The 14440-nt window shown below is 45.5% G+C and overlaps 1 long non-coding RNA gene across 1 annotated transcript in view; it reads left to right on the top strand.

The window, feature by feature from the left end:
* The window catches only part of LOC137777946 (uncharacterized), a 137355-nt gene that overhangs the window by 15268 nt on the left and 107647 nt on the right, over positions 1 to 14440 (top strand). The gene's annotated exons all lie outside the window — the stretch shown is intronic.

Below are 14440 nucleotides of genomic sequence, written 5' to 3'. Positions count from 1 at the left end.
AATCTTTATAGGGATTTGTAAATTTTAGTAGTCTTTTCAAAGAACCAGTTTTTGGCTTAGTTGTTATTTCTCTATTCTATTTTATTTTTTCTTATATTTTTATTATTTATTTCCTTTGCCTTAAATATGATGTTCTTTTCTAACTCCTTGAGATAGTCATTAGATCACTGATTTTCTGTTATTCTTTTTTTTTTTTCTAAAATATACATTTAAAGCTATACATTTTTCCCTTAAGTCTAGTTTAAGCTCTGTGCTACAAGTTTTTAACATGTTGGCTTTTCATTATTATTCAATTGAGAATATTTTCTAATTCCCATGCAGATTTCTAAGTTCTGATTTGTTTTCTGAATCACGGGTTATTTAGAAGTGTTACTTAGTAATTTTCAAACATTTGAGGATTTTTAAAGTATTTCATATTGATTTCTAGGATTTTTCAGCTCTAGTAAGAGGACATACTCTGTTTAATTTCAACCCCTTGCACTTTATTGAAATCTGCCGTGTGACTCAGAGTACGGTTTATTTTGTCAAATGTCCCCTGAACGCTTGAAAATAATGTAATCTTGCTGTTGTTAGGTTCAGTGTTCCGTATATGCCAACAAGGTCAATTTTGTTTATTATGTTGTTCAAATCTTCTTTATCTTTACCGATTTATTTTCTGATTGCTCTATTAGTTGCTGAAAGATGTATTTGAAATATTCAACTATAATACTGGATCTATTTGTTTTTCCTTTTAGTTCTGTCAGTTTTTGCTTTGCATATTTTAGGTTTTGGTTTTGGGGGCATACAAGTTTCAGATTATTAAATATTCCTACTGAATTGAATTTTTGCCATTGTGAGATGTTCCACTTTATCTCTGGGAATACTTCTTGCCTTAAGTCTTGCTTTGTTTGATATCAATATGGCTAAGCCAATATTTTTTTCGTTAGTGTCTTCAGGGCACATTGTTTTATACTCTTTTATGTTTTATACCCTTTATGTGTCTGTCTGTTGTAAGCAACATATAATTGGGTCTTGTATTGTTTTTCCAGTCTGACAATGTTTTAATTTTGATTGGATTATTGAGTCAGCTTACATTTAACAAATTCCTGATTTTTTGGTGTTAATTCTATCATCATATTATTTGTTTTATATTAGATCTACCTGATTTTTGTTCTCTTTTCCTCTTCTTCTTTATTTTAATAAAGTGCTTTTTGTTATTCTGTTTCCTCCCTCTATTAGATTTTAGCTATAAATTCTTTTATTATTTGTTTAGTGTTACCCTAGGGCAGGAGTTGGCATCCTTTTTCTGTAAAAGGTCAGATAGTAAATATTTTAGGTGTTGAGGGGCACTTACAGTCTCTGACTCCCCTCTCCCACCTCCTCCCCCTTCCCCTCTTCTTCCTCCTTTTCCTTCTCCTCCCCCTTCTTTTCTTTCTTCTTCAACTATTCTTTAAGAATGCAAAACCATTCTTAGCTCCTAAGCTGTACAGAATGGGCTGTGGAACAGATCTGGACATGCGTGATAGTTTGCCAAGCTCTGTTAGAGATTTACCATATGCCTTTACAGAATCTACTTTTTAATAATTTTACTCATTCGTGGACAATAAATGGACCTTACAACACTTTAATTCCATTTACCCAACTTTCTTCTTCCTTTTATGCTATTTCGATCATGTATTTTACTTCTGCATGCATTTGAAATCCCAGAAGACATCATCATTTTCACTGTTTTAAATAGCCAATACTCATTTTTATTTGCTCTTAAATTTACCATTTCTGGTGCCCTCTATTGTATTCTGCATTACTATTCTTCCAACTGGGATCATTTTGTCTGAAAAACTTCCTTTAGTATTTCTTTTAGAGTGTGTATCTGTTGACAATACATTTTCTTAATTTTTATTTGCTTGACATTTTTGTCTTAATTTTAAAGGGTATTTCTACTGAATAGACTAAGAGTTTTAGACTAACAATTTTCCCTCTTCTCTCAGCATTTTAGCTTTGTCATTCCACTGTCTTCTGGCTTCTGTTGTTTGCATTGAGTAGGTCTTACTGTTGCTCCTAACGTATCCATTTTCCTCCTCTGGCTATTTTACGATTTTTCTTTTTGTCTTTTGCTTTTTGAAGCTTTACTATGATGTGCCTTTGTGTTGGTTTCTTTGTTTTTATGTGTTTGATTTTGTTAGAGCTCCTTGAATGGGAGCTATTATTTGGTTATTTGGTTATTTTCTAATTTACTAATTCTCTTTTCTGCTGTGTCTAATCTGCTATTAAACCTATCTATCACCTATTTATTGAATCCTTAATTTTTGTTATCATATTTTTCGATTCTAGAATTTCTATTTGTTTCTTTTAAAATAGATTGCAGTTTTCTATCTTTTCATGTGTTTGTTTGAACATATTAATACTAGGTTGATAAAGTCTTTGATAATTACAGTATCTTGTATCTTTCTAAAGTCTTTAGCTTTTTTTTTTTTAACTTGGCTTTATTTCCTGTCTCTTGGAATGCTGGATAATTTTTGATTAAATACTGGATATTGTAAAGGAAAATTTGTCAAGGCTCTGGATGATGCTACCTTCCCTTAGAGAGGATCTCTTTTCCCTAGTTAAAGAGTGGGCAAATTAAAGAGTGGGCAAATCACCTTGATCCTGTCAGAAATTGAGATATTTTAAGGCTGGATTTTGGGCTTTGTGAGGGCTAGTCTCTGTCTGGCTTGTCTTTTCTCTTGGTGTATAATCCTTTAGCTGTCTCAATGAAAATCTAGGTTATTTACCAAAACCTCTCCTCCTTGGTGGGCCCCAAATGTCAGTATTTTTTCTTTCTAACACTTTGAGATTGCTGAAACTCTGATGGGTTTCCCAGCCTTTTAGAAGCTGTTTACTGCTTAGTTTCTTGCCTATCACATGGAAAGCTTATGCCTGAGAAAATTCCTTGAGGGGAATTCAAATGTGGAGTGCCTGGCTTATTTCTATATGGGACCTTTCTCCAGGATAAGGGTTCCCTATGTTCTGGCTTCCTTGGTAGCTTTGAATTCCAATTTTGTCTTCTCAGACCAGCAAGGCTGCTGTGGTTCTAGACTTACATTTCTTCTCTGTCTTGATGATGCCCTTTGAGAACTGGCAAATGCCCTGAAGGGAAAACATGAGGGACATTTAGGGTTTACTCACTGCATTTCCCTTTTCTCCAGAATCTTGGCCCCTAAAGTCCTGGCTGCTTTTGTTACTCTCCTATGACTCCAGACAGCTGTTTTCTGCAATGTATTTAGTTTTTGTAGTTGCTCTCAGCAGGATGGTTAACCCGATACAAGCTACTCTGTCAAAAACAGAAGCCAACATCTCCAGATATTTATTTTTAAAAGTGGTTTCCAGCACATGTCCTGAGGCCATTGCACATTTAACTCTATCTCCTGCATTACTTTGAGGCATCCCCAACTGAGGGCTGGCAAGGTCTTTTGGCATCTTCAACACCATTGATAATAAATTATTAAGTTCTGTTTAATATAGTTTATAATTACTATTTTTTAAGTATTTTGAAATTGAGATTAATGTGCTAAGCGTGATCATTCTCAATCAGATCACTCAGTTTACCATAATGCTGATTCTCTATATAAATAAATAAAGTTTTCCATCTTTACTTTATAGCCACCCTCTTCCCACCCCTCTGGGAACCCTGACCTGAGCTGATGTTCTGAGTCTCTGAGTCTGCTGTTATGTTGCCATATGACCATGGCCAAGCCTCTTTCAACCACGGTCCTCAGCTTCTTCATTTGGAATACAAAGTAGGCGTGGGGAGTGGGATGGGACCAGGCAAGCTCACAGGGTCCTTCGGCTCTGATGGTCAGTCTGTCTTCCGTGCCTTGGTTTGGGGAATCCTTGGTGGAACAATCAGACACTCCGACAGCTCTGAGAGATGGGTCGTCCCTTGGACCACAGAACTTACTCCCTTAGCCAGTCTCATGACGGTGAGGCCAGTTCTCTCTGGGACACGGGGGCTGAATGGACCGGGCTGGGGCTATGTTCCTGGACGGGCAGGTGCCCTGGGCAGTGGGCCTCCCAGGGAGCTGCACTCCAGTATGAATGACAGAATGAGAGACAAATCTTACGCTGCACCCCGGCCCCCCAGCGCTGCATCATTCAACCATCTCAGACAGGAATTTCAGATCTACAGGTGGTTTCCTCTCAAGCTTGTTCAAAATGTCCCCCTCCTGTTTTTTCTGAATACGCAGTATTGTAAGAAATGTCTGAAAAAGACTGACCCCTCCTTTGCCTAGTAATAGTTTAAGAATCTTCACTTTGGAATCAGTCCCTGAGCTGTACCTGAGCCTGTTTCCTCCCTTCCCCTGCTCAGCTCATGGGACAGTGATGCTGGCTGCTCTTCCAGGCTCCCCTGTGAGCAGGCTCCTGGCTGGGTCTGGCCAGTGAGAAGCCCTGGAGGAGAACTGAGGGCAAGAAGAAGGGAGAAGCTGGCATGTTTCCCTCCTTTTCTCTTTGCCTGGGGTTGATTAAGCCCTTGGCGGAAGCTGCAAGTTCCATGGCCCCAGCTCCTCATGGAAGGGCTCACTGTGGTTTTCAGCATCTACTGGGTGGCCCCAGCTCCCAGCTCAGTAGCTCTGTGGCTTTTCTTTATCCCTCCAGCTGAAGACTGGCCATAGTTTCCGCTGCATTCATCTCTAGGGTCCTTTACCATTCACTGTTGTCTTCTCAGCCTCTTTTCTCACGTGGAATACCAATACGTGTTATTAAATCCCCTGTGTGTGAATACTAGGAGGGCTTGCGGCTTTCCTGTTTAGATTCCAACTAATTGAGTTGCTAAAAACTGTACCTCAAGCATCTTTTTCTTTCATGTGTATCTAATTTAAGTGCCACCGAAACACATTCACCTCCATTTCCTTGATAACCTCCTAAGGTAGACAGAATTCATTCATTCATTTCTTCAATAAATATTTAGTGAGACACTACTCAGTACCCTAGCCTAGGACTGTGCTCAGGGACACAGCAGTGAACAAAACGGGCAATGTCTCTGGCCTTGCAGCGCTCACAGCTTTGTAGGCAAGACAGCCTGAAATCCTTAGAACAGAGTGTGTTGAGAATGAGACCCTATTGTAATGTGCAGACTTAGGAGGTGGACAGAATTGGGCTCAGACCTCAACTCTAGGCTCTATGATGCGGGCCAGGGACTCCCTACACCTCCGTTTCCTCCTCTTTAAAAGAGCACTCAGTTATTCGGTTCACAACCACTTTACGTGTTCAGTGAGGATGCTGTGCTACTAACTTCATAGGATTGTCTGTGATTAAATGAGTTGCTATTAGAGAAAGAGACAGGCACCCAGGAAACAAACATCAAAGGTTTATTTTTAAAAGCAGCTTCTGGGGAGCACACATTCGGCACTGGTGAGAGTCAGGTCAGAAAGGTGAGGTGGGGATAGAAATGCGACGAGAAGGGGTGAAGTCCGAAGCTTGGATGGAGACAGTTGCTGGGAGGAGCACCGAGTCACAAGGTTGGAATTACGTCCTTGGCGATTTCTGCTGGCAGCCAATGCAGAGCCGCACTGGTCTGCGTACAAGCAGAAGTAGGTCCCTTCTTTCCGCTCTGCTTGGCCAAGATGTCACTGCCTCCGGGAGGGGCTCACTGACTTCTGGTCCAGGCTGGGTCTCCCTGTGCGTTTCCTGTCATTGTTGTCATCACGAGCATCGTCATCATCTTCTTCTTTGTCACCATCATATCACCCCTAATGTTTGTTGAATGGAATACCCGTCGTGTTCCAGACATTGTGCTATGGCTTCTCGTGGCAGAGTCTTGGTCAATTCCAGTGCTTTTGTAATTTCTCCTCATCATCAAGACTGAAACTTCCAGTGGTTTCTAGAGGGGGAAAGAGAGGGATGTGTGTGTGTGTGTGTGTGTGTGTGTGTGTAAATCTGCATGTGCCACAATGATTTAAATTTGAGGCAGGACATTTCAAATCATCAAAGATTCAAAACTAAGCTATGCTGAATATGATTTCAAAATTAATTGTGTTGCAAGCTTTTGAAAATTTAGATGCCACACCAGTTAGAGGTGCACAGGTGTCGGCGGTAGTCAGAGTTCAAAGGGCCTGGATTTGTTACTTGTTCTTTGTTCTCATCCTCTAGGCTGCACGTGGCAAGTCTCATGGTGGGTCCCTGCAGCTCTGGGCCCATTTTCTTGCTGCCTTCTTGGCTCCCCTGCTTGACCTTGCTCTCAGTCCTCCTTGTGGCTCTATCATCTTTAGATTCAGATTTAAATGAATCACTTACTTACATTTTACTCACAATTTTTAATCATTCTACAAACAACATTCTCATAGCATTAAATAATTGCAAAATCTAATAAAAACCAGTCTTAACCTCTGGAATCTCATTAAGAATAGGGCTGCTCTTTGTGCTAAATTGTTGATGATTATTTTGTCTGGTTCTGTTTTGTTTGCGCTGCCCAGGAGAGCAGAGGCATAGATGGGGTCACGGAATGTGGGTTCACACACTCAAAAAAATTTTAACCCCACTTTCCTAAATTTACAGATGAAGAAACTGAAGTCCAAAGAAGGGAGGGGACTTTTCCAAAGTCACACGTGAAACCGTGGCCCCTAAGAACCAGAACTCATGCCTCCTGCCCCTTAGTCTAGCACCTCCCCTGCAAGATCTGGGCTTTGGGCTCAGGCATTGATTTACGGATTTTGATGAGCGTATCATCAGTTGAGCAGATCACTAGCTCATCAGGCGAGCACTCCTTCACCCAGCAAGCCTGCAGCCTTGGCATGGACACTGTTGGGTTTGAGAGATGCAGAATAAACAGGCCCTGCCCTCTGGAAAACTGACAGGCCTCCAGGGATGAGGTTTACATGTAAATGATGAGATGCAGTCTCCTTAAGTGCTTGCTGTGGTCACTGCTGCTCACCCATCTTTTTCACATCAGCCCGAGGGTGGCACCTCTTCCAGTTCTCTTCAGTACAGGCAGGTGTTGACAAAGCCTTCCCACGGCCCCGGCACTGGGACAGCCATGAACTCCTCGTCCACTATAACGAACAACCTCTCCATCAAAAGGACTCATTTATTAGGACTGGGAAGTTCACAAGCCAAAGAGAGACAAGGGAAGAAGGCTCAGGCGGGAAGCGTTTTATGATTTATGAACGCACAAATGCTGGCATCTCTCTCTCTCTCGAAAAGAAAAGAAAAATCCACCGCTAATATTAATAATTATGCCAGCTTTTGTACAGCACTTTGCAGTTGACGATGTGCTTTTGAATCCATTATCTCATCTTGGTGTGTCTGTGGGAGATTGGGAAGTGGGAGAGCACCGAGGGCTGGCATCTCTGGGGAATTAGCAGCCTTTGTTTCCCTAGGAGTCTAGCCCGCAGGTGGGTGGGCACTATCACAGTGGGTGGGTGGGTGCTGCAGTTATTCTTGCTCTGAATGTCCAATCTAGGATGACCCCCTGAGTTGCTATTTCCCCAGGGAAACTTTAGTAAGTCTCTCCAGACCATAAGCTGGAGTCGGTCCGAGTTGTCCTGCCTGGAGCTTCATTTCTCCTTGAGCTGAATGCTTGGCTCATGCTGGACATCCTTTCTGGCCCTTGCAGGCCACTCTGAGAAAGGCTGGGCTCTGTCCTTGTGTTTGTAGCTGTGGATAGAGTCCTCCTTCAACACAGCTGGGCCCCCACTGGGACAAAGTTGCTGCCCCTGATTGGACTTTGCCAAATACCACAGTCCCGAGATTCCTGCTGCCTCATGCGTCCATGCGTGACAGGCCCTTTAGACACTGAAGGTGGTGAAGGGGCTGAAATGTAACTGGCAAGTATTAGTATGTGCAGGAAAAGGAGCTTTAAAATTTTTTTTCCAGAACTAGTTTCAGCTTGCTTTCTTGCTGATGGCAGGAAAGACAGCAATAATAAAAACACAAATATCACCACCACCACCACCAAAAGCAGTCTTTAACCTTGACAAGGAAGATAGCATTATTTCTTCTCGTTGAAAGAGTGCCCCTCCCCCTGCCCCAGTAAATAAATCAATTAAAATACATGTTCTCCTTCAGGTCTGTGACTCCCCTCAAGTGGGCTCTTTTTCCCTTCCTCCTCCTGCCAACTTTTCTAGGAGGATGCCTCATTCAGGACATCTTCATGTCTCCTGCTTTGATGGGCTTGCCTGGTCCCTGCACAGTCCTCCGGCTGACCTGCTTGCCCACTTGTCCCTGGGGTGACCTCTGGCCTCACCAGCTCCACCACTGAGGCATCCGCTGCTGGGGGCGGGGGCTCATGGTCTACGTTTTTGGCACGGGCAGAACGTGGCAGTCGACTCTGGGGCTTGGTGGGAGGGAGCTTCTCGGGTCCTGATGCAACACTCCTAGGACAGCAGGAGACGAGGAAGGGGTGCCACCTTGGGCCAGCTGGACCACTCCTCAGCTGCTTTCTAATTTCCCACCCTGTACTGCGGTGCCTAAGAGATGGTTTTTCTGCAGGCACTCTGATTTCCTGAGACGTGCCCTGGGAAGTCAGAAGTAAGCTGCGCGTGCTGGGATTTCCCTGCAAACCTGTCTGGCGGCCCTACCAATTTCTCTTCTGCCTCCAGAGATTTCAACAGTTAGAGGGAGCCAGTGACCTCTTCCCTGTACTTTTCGTCTCTCTGTGGGCTCCTCCACTAGCAATGAAGGATGTTCTACTTCAGTTTTCAGGTCATTGGGAGCATCTTTATGTCACACCCTGCCTCTCTGCTCTATGACCTTCTTTGAAGCTTTTTTCCACCTTCACTGGGCAACAAACTGTATTGTCTAGCCTGGCAGAAGGGATGCAGGGAAAACAAAAGAACCTGGACCCATGAAATTACACTGGGAGTCATTTCCAAAAAAATCACAGCACGTTTTAACATCAATATTGCCGTGGATTGCCGAGCCCCTTGGACCTTGTAATTCAGTCACCTACTTTGGATCAAGTCCCTACAGCCCAGCCCTGCCCGGCCAGGCCCTTTCCTCTCTTCATGCAGCCTCCGTGTGAGCGACCTGCAGACACTTTCCCACCCTCAGCTTTTCTTATGGGCCCAGCCTACTTAAAACAGAATTCTTTGCCAAGAATTGGGCTGGTAATTACTCTGAATCGAATTTTGGCAAGTGGATAAGGTTTACTATCTTGATTTCTGAGTCTCTCTTTACATGCACTCAAACCAGGAATCCAGAAGGTTCACCCTTCAGATATGTTTTTAAATAAAATAACATAACAAACATGCTTTTGTTAATTCGGGGACTAACCTTTCACTAAACAGTTAGAGCCAGAGGTGGTCTTCACCCTGCAATTTGTGCACCGCTTATGATCTTTTAAAATAAAGATGAGCAGTGGGCAATAAATGCCACGGCTTCCTGAGAATCAGTTAACCTGGGGAACTGGAGCGGGGAGAGGGGTGCTTGTGCTTTATTTTGGGGTAGAACTGCATGATTTGTTAACCTGCTCTCTCTTTCTCCCCACGTATCTATATGGTTGAAAGCTTGGCAAAGGAGGGCAAGGCATGCGTTCTGATAAATTGCATTACAATGTTTAGCCAGTGTGTTTAGCTATGTGTTTGCAGTGAATGTGGAGTCAGGACAGAGTTCAGTGGACCTGTTGCAGGGTTTCAGGTGGGGTCACAGGAGGCAGATGTACCTACACAGCTCAGGTCAGGTGAAATCTTGCCTGAAGACAGAGCTCCTCCTGGAGCTCACCCACTGCTCTGCCTGCTGGGTCCCCACCCTTGCCCTCTGCATTCTACCTACACTGGTCTCCCTGCTGCCCCCCAGACACATCCTCCCTTCCAGCTTTGGAGCTGTGCTTGAACCCTTTCCCTGCACACCCTCTGTCCTCTGAATCCTCTGGGACCCTCCCAGCTTGAGGTCTCCTCTCCTCTGTGCTTGCCTGCACTGCCCCTGCACCGTGCTGTCTCCCTATGAGCTCCTGCAAGGTTGAGTTCCGCCTTATTTGGCCTTTGGTCCATGCAGACCGGCTTTGCTGTGAACTTTGCACATGCTGTTGTCTTTGGTTTTTCTGAGACTAGGGCTGGGTTTTCCTCTCCTCCGTTCTGGCATCATCCACCTTGGGTCTTGACCCATCGTCACGATTGATAACTGATGACTGGGTGATTGATGACATCTTTCTTTTCCTCCTGACACTAGTTCATTTATATCTGAATCACCCTTATCATTCAGAAATGATTGGACAAAGCTACATTTGAGCAAATCCATGCTAATTCCTCCTTCCCTAACTTAGACTGTGTCTGCCGCCTACGCTTCCCCCATGGCTGGGGCCCCCGGGGCCGGCAGAAGAGGCTGAGTCACCCTCCATTCATCAACAGCAAAAGTTGGAGTTGTCTTTGCCTCTGGAATGGGATTCTTGAGAAGCCTTTTATTTTCACCCAGCTCTTCCTATAAAATCATGAAAACGATGTGATTGTGTCTCAGAAATACACCAGTGTTTCTCAACGGGCCCAGCGCAACTTTTTTTTAATTAAAGGCTGATTTTTCAGAAAAATAAAACTTGGGAATTTTTCTGTAGATTTTTACTGGACAAAACAACGCCTCTTCTATCAGCAGAGTGTTGATGATGATGGTGAAGATGAGTGTGCGTGGGCGGGGGCGGTATATGGATGGTCAAAACTGGCTGGGCTTCTTCCCTCCCCTTTGTGCCTGATTGTGGACACACAGAGTTTCCGTTTCTTGTTTTAAGCCCTTGGAGTATTATCCCAGTCTTGTTGCTGGTCAGTAATGGCTGTGCTGTAACATTTCTGCAGCAGCAGTGACCTATCGACGTGCAGTCTAACTGCTTGATAGGAGCCTGTTTTCCCGTTTTGGGGGCGAGCGCACTTGCTGTCCTGAGTCTGGCCAGCTGCCCCAGTCTCCTTTGTCCTCACGTGGCCAGGGGGATAGGCGCGGTTTGTGTATCTGCGCACACGCAGATCAAACCTGTGATTGACTGCAAGAAAAGTTGCTCAATCAAACTTTTATTTACGTGGGACCAAATGGCCAGAATCATCTGTGAGTTTTTTTCCCTTTCTGAACTGACAGAATTGACTTATTGTTTTGGCACCTGGGAGGCAGATATAGAGAAAAGCTTCAAAAGCTTCAGAGATCTCCCCAGGTGATCTCATCCATACCCATGCCTTGAAATGCCACCTCTACTCTGACAGTCCCTAATTTGCATCTCTAGAAAAGCCTCGGCTCAGAGCTCCAGGCTCCTATCCAGTTGACAGCTTGACCTCTCCAGGTGGGCGTTACACAAGCATCTTAAACCAACTGCGTCTCTAACAGAGCCCCTTGATATTTCTCCTAACCTATTTCTTCTCCACTCTTTTCCACCTCAGTAGATGGCACACTATCCTTTACCTAGTTCCACAAACCAAAACCTAGGAGCCACCTGTGATGTATCCCTCTTCTTTATGTCTTCTCTGCAGCATGACTCTCAGCGCCTTGCCCGTGACAGGCATCCCCTCCTGGACCCTACGAGAGCCTCCCAACAGGGTTCCCTGCCTCTTCTCTGGCTCTGCAGTTCATCCTCCGCACAGCAGTCTTTTCAAAACTTAAATTGGATCCCATCGCTCTCCTTTCCAAAACTTTTCACTGAATCCAACTGCACTGAAAATAAAAACCGAACTCCTTATGTTGGTTTGTAAGGCCCTTCCCGATCTGCCCCTGGGTGTCCGTGCAGCCCTGTCTGGTGCCTCTTGCCTGTCCCTACGTTCCAGCCACAGTGGCTTCCTCCTGTTCCTGGATCACACCAGGCTCTTTTGCTCCCCAGAGCCCCTGCTCATGCCATTCCCTCTTCAGGGAACAATCTCCCTCTGACCACATGGCTGGCTCCTTCTTAGGGTTGCAGCTGAAAACCCCGTCTTTAGGGAGGACTCTCCTGACCGCTCCTGGGAGTATGTTCTCCACGCACTTTGATATTTTCCATCACTACTCGCTCCTGGTTTTATTCCCAGCACTTTGGCTTTGGGGATTACTTAGTTGTCTACTTGTTTAGTGTCTGGTTTCCTCTCTGGGCCGTGAGTTCTGGGAGGGCAATGCTGTTTCTATCTTGTTCACCTGGACTCATAGTATTTGACTTGTAACAAACATTTGTTGAAGAAACACTGAAGACCTGCAGCATAGGGCTAGTAATACAGCTCAGGCATTACCCCACTGGGTTAAAAGAGATCACGGGTATGAAAGTGCTGGGCAAAACAGTTAATGGTATTGGTGATGTCAGTGGTTGACTGAGTACATGGCTAATGAGCATGGAATAATGAGCAGGGCGGAATAAGGCTCTATGCTTGATGGAGAACCAAAGAGCAGCTCTGCTCTCCTCACTCTAGGAGAAGAGTGAATGAGGGAGCTGTTTCCAATCCAACAGTGATACCAGTGGGACAGCAATATAATGTACATTTCCTTATACTTCCCTTTTTGCCTTGGCTGTTAAGAAGCTTACGGGTAAATTGAGACTCAATTGTCATGCAAAAATTAGCTCAAAATTTTCTGTCAAAAACAGATAATGTTTTGTGAAAGTCCCTAGCACCCTGTCTGAGACACGGAGGAAGTTCAAAATTAAACAGTAATATGCGAATAGCCTTGGATTTGATTGTAGCTTTGCCATTTTTAGGGTAAACTACCTCATATCCTCTTCGGAGGCAGGGGGAACATCAAACGGTTTTGGTTTTTATTACTAGAAAAATAATATTATTTGTAAGAGCCCAATGTGTAAACAACCCAACTGTCCATCAACTGATAAATGGATAAACAAAATGTATATATCCATACCATGGACTATTATTAGGCAATCAAAAGAAATGAAGTTCTGACACATGCTACAACATCGATGGTCCTTGAGAACACTATGCTACATGAAAGAAGCCAGTCACTAAAGACCACAAATTGTATGATTCCATTTACATGAACTGTCCAGAATGGGCAAATCCATGGTGACAGAAGGTAGACTGGTGGTTGCCTAGGGCTGGGGGATTGGGAGGGGATGTGGAGTGACTGTGAATGGGTGTGGAGTTTCTATTTGGGGTCATGCAAATGGTGGTGGTGATGGATGTACAGCTCATTGAATAGAGCAAAAGTCATGGAATTGCACTTTAAGTGGGTGAATTGTATGGTATGTGAATTATACTTCAATAAAGCTACTAACATTGATTAATTAAATTAGAGTAAGAGCACCCCTGGCTCTCTGATGATGTCATGACTGGACAGGCCAATCAGAGTGGGTGTGAATCAAAAGCCAGCTTTGATTGGACATGAATAATAAGTCCTCCATCTCTCTCTCCCTTCTCTCTTCATCCCTTCCTCCCTCCCTTCTTCACTTAAGTCTTTTCTCTGCATTCTTCTGGAGACCCCCACCCAGAGATAAAGTAGACAGGGCCTTCCTCCTCAAGGAGCAGAGCAGGGTGAAGAGGAGGTGTGGAGAGGATGAGCACAGTCAAGACTGAACGTAACTTCCTCGGCACAGATCGAGTCTCCTGTGGATTCTGGCAAAACAGATCGTCTTTGTGTAGAGGAACATCTTTTGTCACAGCAAATGCTGTTCTATTTCTTCATTCGTACATGAATTCAACAGACAGTTACTGTGCGTGGTGCTGAGGATACAGAGATGAATAAGAGAGTGCGTCCCCAAGGGGTGGGTGGGGCACGTGACCCAACTGTGGTAGCTTAGCGGGGTAGGGGCTGGGAGCGGGCTGCTGGCGATGGGGGGGGGGCGATGGGGGGGGTAGGGGTGGGGCAGGTGGTCCTGCGAAGCTTCTTGCTTCAGCCGTCAGTGCTGCTTGGCTTGGCAAAGCAGCCCGGAGACCTTGTAGAGGTCTCAGTTTGGGGCAGGCCACGCAGCTTTCCTGGTCCGTTACTGGCCTCACCCAGGCAGAGGGCAGCTTGGCGGCCTCACCCCGGGTCAGGGGATCTGCTGCGAACTCCCGGCTGGGAGCGGCTCGAGGCCGGAGGGGCTCCTCCGCTGTGGCACGGACCTCCCTCTGGCCCAGGTGAGGCCGCCCTGCTCCTCAGAGCTGACCGGTTCACCGCTTGCACTCGGGAGACGAGGACAGGAGCGCGGTCCCCGGGGAGCGTCTGCACGCGGGAAGGGTCGCCGGCAGACGCGAGGCGCTGTGCGGGAGCTTCGCCGCTAGAGGGAGCGCCGCGTCGTTCTCCGTCACCGGCGCTGGGCTCCCGGCTGAAGCCAGGCTGGGCGGCAGGCTGGGCGGCAGCCAGGGCTTGGGGGGGTGGGGGGGAGGTGGGAGGGCGGTTCATTCTTTTGCCCTTTCCCATTTAAACATTTCTCAGGAGCAGCTGGGCTCAACCATCCTTAGTGTTGTTTGTCAGGAATTTGCAGAGCCCTTCAGTCCCGGATGCGGCCACAAGCCTGTTGCAAATCCTGGGGCGGCTGCAGCAGGGATTCTGGTAGCTCACAGAAGCTGTCCTTTGCTCCTCGCACCCTAGGACCTGGGAAAAGGCCTCTGTTTGTCCCCCGTGGGCA

Source organism: Eschrichtius robustus, chromosome 15 (assembly GCF_028021215.1).
Source record: "Eschrichtius robustus isolate mEscRob2 chromosome 15, mEscRob2.pri, whole genome shotgun sequence".
In the NCBI taxonomy this organism is placed as follows: Eukaryota; Metazoa; Chordata; class Mammalia; order Artiodactyla; family Eschrichtiidae; genus Eschrichtius; species Eschrichtius robustus.
This window is presented reverse-complemented; position numbering and strand designations above follow the sequence as displayed.